Below are 9,469 nucleotides of genomic sequence, written 5' to 3' on the forward strand. Positions count from 1 at the left end.
CAAAAATTTTTGAAAATTGCACGGTGGATAGAATATACTTAGATAAACATTCGGTGAAAATTTCATGTATCTATGGTCCTTTGTTTTAAAGTTATATCAAAAACCAAAATCGATTTTGTCGAAAACTGATTGTGCGTAAAATTTGCCGTTTTCCCCTTAATTTTTAATTTGTTTATCCCGATTATTTAGAAAAATATTGAGAAATTTTGACCTTTGACCCCCCCAATGTAAAAACTAGATTGACTTTCTGATCGAACGAGGTACTGAAGTCAAAAATAGAAGAACTTTTACTGCCCAAAACGTGATGACAGACGCAAAAATAAAAACACATATCATGGTAAATTCAATAAATTCATCGCTCCGCTCAGAATCTAAAAAAGACATCATTGTAAAATCAATACATTCTTCGCTCCGCTCAGAATCTAAAACAAATTGTTGCTTTACAAAACTCTCCTGAAGTCTATTTGAACTTATGGTGTCCAAATATGGGGAGTAGCAAAAAAGTCCAACAGTTTTAAAATACAAACGTTTCAATCTATTTCTCTTCTTATAATGACTAACGCATCCTTCTACGTAACGAATTATACGCACACGGCACGTCTACACACAGATCTTGGTATACAGATTGTCGCCGAAGTAGCCACATTCCGCTGCCGTATCGTGAACCATCCGAAACCACTTATTTTTGTACTTAATAATTCAGTTAACATTCGTGGTTAGGTTTTATCGAGAATGCTTAAAAGGTGCTGGTGTTGTGACTTTACTCAATTATAACACAGTTAAAAAAAAAACTAATGTGTACTGTGTAGCCGTGTAAGTAATATATGTATATATATATAATATAGATAATAATATAGTCGATCGTATCTGAGTGTTACTGTTGGGTGACTTATCTCCTGATATCTTCAGGTCCTTGTAAAATAGATTACGCACATATATGCTTATTATTATAAATACTATTAAAGATTGTATAATATATTCCAAAAAAAAAAAAAATCATGTTACAAAAATAGTTTGATGAGATAAATTATAATAGAGCTAGACAAAAAAATTGAATACTTAAATAGTTTCAAGTGATGGCTAAAAATATATCATATTTAATCCGTATTAGATAGTATGATATATTTATATTTTATTTTCAATATAAAAAAAAAAACGAATCAAAAACATATTACCTACCTGTTGAACAATGATGAGTGCTTTTAACTTCAATTTACAAGGTCGAAGTACTTTAATAGAATAACGGTAATGGGTCACGGAATTAATTAAATTATCGTTTTTACATAGTTCAGCTCTGTGGAAATTGATAAAAAAGACAAAATATTTTATAAATTTCATTTAAACGAAATTTGAGAATATGTAAAATAAATTTTAGTTTAGACAAAAATAATTTCAAAATAATCATGTGAAAATCTGTAAAACATTATTTAAATCCTTTTATTCTTTGGATAAAAGTAAAATGCTGTTAAAAAATGTTCTGCAAATATTACAAATTTAGCAGTGAACAAATAGTATTTGAATTATTCACTATAACTCTCAGATACCTAATTTATTTTTTAATTATTTTTGTTAGTATAGTTACCTAATTATAGTTACAGCATACATTTTTATATTAGTATTATTTATGAACTGGGTATTTTAAAGTATACCTACTATGATAATATTTTTCATCTCGATAGATTTTGGTATTAAAAATATTAATTACCTAATATTCTAAATTCTAAAAAAGATATTGTGAATTCATATAATACTTTTTTATTACCTATTTAAAACAAGTATTCTATTTAATTTCAATTTATTACACACATATACTGTATGACTGTGTGTATGTAGATTATTAAGTTCTGCATGATATCAGGTTATGTATGAATGAGGAGTAGTAGTGTTCATACAGATTCTCCTGTGCTGTCTGTTTAAACGGAAAAAAAAAAGGTTATGTATGAATAATAAATTAATAATAAGTATGGTATCGATTTTTATTTGTAAATCAATTATATTACTTAAAATCAAATAAATACTTAATAGAAATACCTACATAAATATTTCATTATTAAGTATCTAATTTATATATTTTTAAATTTATTAATGTTTTTCTGTACGTCACGATAATATAAATACGAGTTTTTGGTGTTATGGATTATTAGATTGAAAGTAAACATGTTAGTTTATTAAAATAAATTTAAAATAAACGTTTTTGTATAACCGTACCAAAATATGCGTATTCTCATTTTACAATATATAGATAAATACATTTTTACTAACGATAATAATTTTGCCGATAAAAGCTTAAAATAAAAATCAATTATAACCAAATAATATTTAAATGGATAAAAATGTACAAAATGAAAATAATATACTATTACATACGACACATCTTAAACTCTACTTATCTTACATTATTAGTTTTATATTTTTTGGATTAGGAATTAGTTACACGAAAGCTAAGAGTTCTATATAAAATGAATTTTGTATTTTGAATCATTAATATTTAATTTGACGAATCTTCCGGTGTAATTTGTACACCAGGCGTGTCCAACCTTTTTCAACTTGCGGGCTATCACATTCGAAATTTATAATTATACGACTGCGGGTCGTATATACAATATACTTCACGGTTTTTTATTTTTTTTTTTTAATTTCGATAAAATGTACAGTAGATATATTAGGGACTGTTCAACTTGAACTTATTGATTTAAAAACAAATAATCATTTGAAAGATTTATATTAAGATGTCACAGATAAAAACACAGATTTAATTCATTTTAATAAGACCTTTCCTGATGATTTTCCAAAAAAAAAGAAAAAATTAAAGCGTATATTTACATTATTTGGTTCTACTTATATTTGTGTACAAACGTTTTCACACATGAATTCCGCAAAATGTTCAGAAATATCTCGTTTGACTGATGAACACTTACACTTCTTATTAAGAATTGGAGTTTCACATTTCATTTCAAATATTAAAAAATTGGTTAAAGAAAAACAAGCCCAAATTTCACACTAATATATTTCTATTAATATTATAAAATCTAATACATTTTTTTTATATTAAAATTAAAAATTCTAAGATATTTTTTAACTCTTAAAAGCTTATTAAAATAAAATTCTTTATAAATTATAATTTTTATTTTTTACACCTATGTCCTATACAAATTTTTAATTTTTATACAATGGTCTCGGGCCGGTTGGAATACTTCCGCGGGCCGCGGGTTGGGCACTCCTGTTGTACACTATACAGAGTGATTCCTGAATTATGCCAAACTCTTTTTATGGTTAAATTATAAATGAATTACGAAACAACTAAATTGATTTAATATTTTAATCTATAGGATATATTTTGATGTAACACCGCCATGATGGTGTGGGTCAACACTCAACACCGCAGTTGCATTCACCAAGACCATTATACTATCAGACCCCAGAGGTCAGCTGTGCCCTCAGAGTTATACACGTCTAACAGGACTGTCTCGTATGATGCATCACTCCTGCTGATGGGTATATATCAAGGTAATCTATTTATGTCAGAGAGAATTAAGGATACAATTGGTTTGGACTTAGGGAACGTTTCACGGTACTCATTTACTCTCTCAAGCCAAGATAAAAATCACTGACCGGAATGAGACCATCAATTAATGGCATCGGATGTCTACGACCAAAGACATGATGTTTAATCCCGATGCTGCCTACCCTTTTATTGCGGACACTATGGAACATACCTCGTATTGTCCGAACATTTATCCAGTAATGGTCGAAATACGATGTGGTCTGGTTCTTGAAGACTTATATTTGAACTATGTGAAGATGCTTCAACTAGAAGAAGTGGAAGAGATTTACAGAATATTTTACAAAATGGTGTAGGTGCAACTACTGCAACTGACCAACGTTCTTTATTCCTCCTACATGGTTGAATCATGGGCAGGATGGTGATCACGGTCACTAGTCGGAAATTAGAATGAACGAGAGAATCGGCGAACTCCGACTGGTTTGGAAATCAATGTAAAAACGATAACTTCTGGAAAGCGCCATAAAATTAATTATACGTATATAAACTGTGAAAGGGTAAGTCAGGGCCTGTGACTAAGCTAAATGTATAAAAACCGTTAGCGCCCTCTCAACTTAAAATCGGGAAAATCATATTTGATTTTAAAATGTAATTGATTCAAGACTGATTCTTGAATTTGATTTCAGAAAAGCACCTTCATAGGTACTATTGTTTTTTTTTTTTTTTTTAAATGGATGGACTTGATAATTTCAGCTACTTTTTGTTTAGGTATATTCTTATTTACTATAACACACTTCTCAAATCTGTAATTCACAATTTCAATATCATTCTTCTAGGTATACATACTTTGTTTCTGGGTTGATTAAAAAAAGAGGTTGTAGTATCAAAGTATAATTAATATTTAAATCAAAACTATCTAGGAGTTAGAGAATTTAAATTGATTGGATGTAACCGAATATCAATAAACTTTATGCATTTTGATGATTTGTGAAATAAAACTACTTACATAGAAAGTTATTTTACACACACAATAATATTGAATTTTAGCTCTTCATTATTTGATAATAATAATAAGTAAATCACATAATTATTATAGATAAGAATATCTGAATATATACTTAACCTAACCTACACTGGGGCTGTGAAAATACTTTGGTTAAGTAAAATGAATTGATAATTGATTTTTATATTATGTTTTAATGAAACAGTTAATTATATTATACATTATTTTAATTGACAACAGCAATATTTAAATCGAATAGGTACCTGTTGACATTTTCCATTTTATCAAATGTCTTAATTTCAACTAACTAAATGATAAATCTTCTTAACAATGTAGACATTTTCTGATATCTTATCTGGGTGAGATTCAACTTAAGTCCATAATTCTTAATTATTATCAACTAGCGTGATTACAATTACAAACATAGTGGTAGTATGCTGTGAGCATGTCTTATCTTTAAAGGATTAGGTTAGTCAGCACTTCAACCCAATTTTTTTACTCAAATATAGTGTCTATAGTATATTAATTTTGATTTGTAAATATTTTTTAAACCGAAGTTCTATTCCAAGTTGAATCTATAAGACATTTTGATTCTATAGAACTGTGAATGCTTCATTCACAATACATATTTAATTAAAACAATATATTATATGTATAAAAAAATATTAAATTATTATAAAATACAAACAACTAGAGTCAATATAAGACAACTAACTAGAAATTTTGAAAAAGTATATTATATTAGTAATTCAGTAAGTTATGTATAGTATATTTCTTTATCTTCACTTATTCTTTAGTACAAGTTGTTATTAATAACTAAGATCGTGATCGTATGACTGTATAAATAAAAATAAATACTATAAGTTAATAATCGTGTCACTTGCAAATGGCTTGACCGATTTGGAAATGGTTCTCGCTATAATAGTAATTTAGAAGAAATTATAGTCGAAATTAGTATTTAAACATGAATATATCTTTGAGCTGGATAAATAATAATTAAATAGATAAATACAGTTTGAGTTATATTTAGTTTTTTATGTACATTACATATTTTCATTGATTTATCAATAGATTAACTAACATTTGGAGGAAATTTATAGTTCATTTTTTTAACTTACGGGTAGCTTAGGAATATTTTTCAACACATTCACACAAAAAACACGTTTATTTAAATGGTTGCTATTGGTTACATATTACTAATATTACTATTATAATTGGTATAAAATATAGTATAATTTAATATATACATTTTTTACAAATATTGTTTATTATTGTTACGGGAATCGTTTGGTGGAACAGCCATAGTTGTATCTTGTATATATATATTTAAGATTCTGAGTAAAGCGAAGAATGTATTTGTTTTACAGTGATGCGTGTCTTTAAACATTTTTTTATATAGGTCAGTATACGGTTTAGAGCAGAACATAATATGCTTCTATGATCAACTTTTATTGTTGTTTAATGTTTATGGTAGAAAATTTGATCTGGTTGGTAATTTAGAGTTCAAAATTAAGTAATTCTCAGTATTTACTTTCTCAGTTTTAATAATTGTGAAAAACCTATAAAACAAAAAGCGTTAACGAGAAGCAATTAAGTCCGCTTTCGACAAAATCGATTCTTTTATTATTCAGAACGTTGATGTGGACACTGGACATTTAATATTTTCACATTTTTTTTTTAGTTATCTATAACTTTTTCTTATTACAATGGCTGTCTAATGTATAAAACTATCCTCAAACGATGTACAAATAATCAGTTACATTACTACATTCCGAAATTCTAATAAAAAACACATGACATGTTATTCTATCTCAACTCTCCTGCAGTTATCGAGGCAAAACCACCTTACTCCAATGGTTCTGACTCCTATGGTAAAATCATATTACCTAAACAATAGTTCAATACCATCTACATGGCTTTAAAAGCTTCTTGCGTTAATTAATTTACTTATTACTATTTCTTTCTCATTATTACCTAATATCATAACATCATTACTCATTAGAAATACTTACGTTATTTCTACCACTGTCTACTAGAACCTACACTTTTAATTTATTTTAGATTTTATGATTATTAATATAATATAATATATTATATTTAAATACCATTTTATTATTATAATTATTCACTATAAAACTATAACTATAATATATTCACTGTGGTAACTGTTGAATTTTAATACTAACATTTTATATTATAACTGTTGAGCTATAATAATTAATAACGTTTTGGTTAAAAGTTTTATATGTGATGTAACTAATGTGAAATGAGTTATTCTATGTCAATAGCTTTTTTTTATTTGAATTAATAAAATGTTTTTTTATATCAAAAATAAAAACTTAAATACTTATTTACAATACTTTTTTAAACATTTTTTGCATTAAACGTTTGTTCAATTTTTTTCAATTCATCATAAAAAGAAAAAAAAATTCAAAATATAAATTGTAGAAACTTAAAATCTTTCATCGTTACATAATATATTATTAGTTTATATACATAATTAATTTTCAAAATATTTGGACAATTATTTAGCTATTTATATCACGAACTTATTTAAACACTTGCATACATATATCTGCGTTTCTACGCAAACATAGTTCAATCTATCTAATTAAGATGGTTAAGTGATAACCATATGAACATAATGATATAACATAAATACATAATAATTTAGGGCCCGGAACTTGATGATCTAAAAATCTTTAAAAAATGCACACAACAAAAAATGACATTATGATTATAGAATTCATGTATCATAAATTGTAATTAATAATTATAATTAATAAAATTTTTATATACATTAAATATGTTTCTATTGCTTAAACAATTAAAATTGAATTCACTTAAATACTTTTGAACAATAAATGTGTTAAATGAACACGTATGCTGAACAATTAAAGTGTGTTTAATATTTTGAAATAAAATAGATCGGTGTATTCTGATAATAAAGTTTTGTAGGCTGAAAAACTTCTTATGACTTCCACAGATGTAATTGAAAAAAGTGATACCTCCTGCATTCATATTATTATCTATCAATCCTCCTTTTGTCACTTCTTGTCCTTCTAATATTTTTAAAACGATCTACATTGTTTAATAACCACTATTTTTTTCTAAAACAGTTTTAAATTTATGAATTTCGTGCCCAACTATATTTCATGCTAATTGAATTTTATTTTTTATTTTTCTACAACTACTATAGAATCGCCAAGGCATATTTTTGGCGATTCTAATCGTGTGATTAAATTTGGTAGTGATCCAAAATTTATTTGATATAAACTAAATTTAATTCTAAATCTGGATCGGCGATCAAATCAATCACTTTTTCAATGGAATTCGCATCATTTTTTTCCAGTTTCATGGTTATATTTTTAACTGCAACAAAATGTTTACAATAATAAAATGCTACCAATAACCATGTTTCTTGCCTAGCACAGGATGTGTCGAATAATCGTTTATCGAAACAACAAACGATAAAGATTGATGAACGTCGATAATCTACAAACTAATGAAATCTGAATGTGTTACGATAAAGTGTAACTTTTAACAGGAAAAATACAAATGTATCTAAAAAAGTAGAAAAATGAATAAAATGCACTAAAGATTCTAAAAAATTACTGTAAAGCTTAAAATTTTCAGGCCCTAAACATAAACTATCCTTAAAAATAGATGTTGAGTATAGTCTGCTTCGCTCGGCTTAACGTATAATATGACAATTTCAAATCATGTAGGTATAGGTGAACTAGTGAATAGATTTATAATATGAGACTGAGTGAATATTATAGTGACGTTCAAAATCATTTTTTCGAACCTAAACAACAGAGTGTTTTGTAGATTTTATACATTTAAGATTCTGAGCAATTTTGCAATGATGTAAATATTTACAAAATCACGAACATTTTGCAAACTATTTTGCAGTCAAAAATCTATAAAATCTTAAATTTTTATATCTTAATCTTGAAAATTTAAGACAAGGTTTCTCTTGGGTAGTTCTTATTGAAACCCAGAAATCTAAAAAATATATTACCATAATTTTGACAAAGTTAGATTTTAGACATAGAAAAAATATTTATTAGAAATTCTTAGGTATATTGTTGTACATAAGTACATAACAGAAATATTTGAATTTATTTTGAATTATTATCCATTTATACCTACTATATATCACCAATTGGTATTATGAATAGTATAATAATTTACTAAGTACTATAACAGTAGTAAAAATAATATAGATGATAAAATAAAATAATTAATTATTGGTAATATTTAGTTTAACAAATCATCTTCGTTCCGAATCGTTTTTATGTATGCAATGAATAATTATTTACTTCAAATTTACCATACACATTACAATGACATACTCGATGATGAGGTACTCTAGACTCTTATAATGTATAGCAGATCAGTTGCTTATTAGTCATTTGCCCATTTTTTTAAAAATATACACATATATTTGGTGACGCTTCGAAGAAAAATATGTTACAGGTATAATATTGGAGGAAATGAGCAGGATATTGTAACACTTTTGGCTTTGCTGCTCAAAGTACGGGTTTAAGGAATAAAAATAAAAATCAATATAATATATTAAAATCAATAGCTCCAAATCTAAAATATTCTTGGTAATTATTACATGTCTTATACAATGTTTAGCTTAATTTTTATTACATATATATAATATATATTATTATTATACAAGATTATAACGTTCTTTGTTAAATAAGTTACGAAGTTATTGATTTTCGTGACCAAATGGTGTATTTTATGAACTATAATTACCATAGCCATAGGTTATTCAGCAGTGTAAAATGTATACACGAACGTTATAAAGGAAAAAGTCACTAAGAAATCTACTAAATATTTAAAATGGTATCATCCCCTTGGTAGGTAGGTCATGGCAATAAGTCCACCCATTCTATGACCCTTCAGGATACTCATGTTATACCATTTATACTTCAGTATTATTGTGA

Source organism: Diuraphis noxia, unplaced genomic scaffold, assembly GCF_037042655.1.
Source record: "Diuraphis noxia isolate RWA-SAM2 unplaced genomic scaffold, SU_Dnox_SAM2 contig0004, whole genome shotgun sequence".
Taxonomy (NCBI): Eukaryota; Metazoa; Arthropoda; class Insecta; order Hemiptera; family Aphididae; genus Diuraphis; species Diuraphis noxia.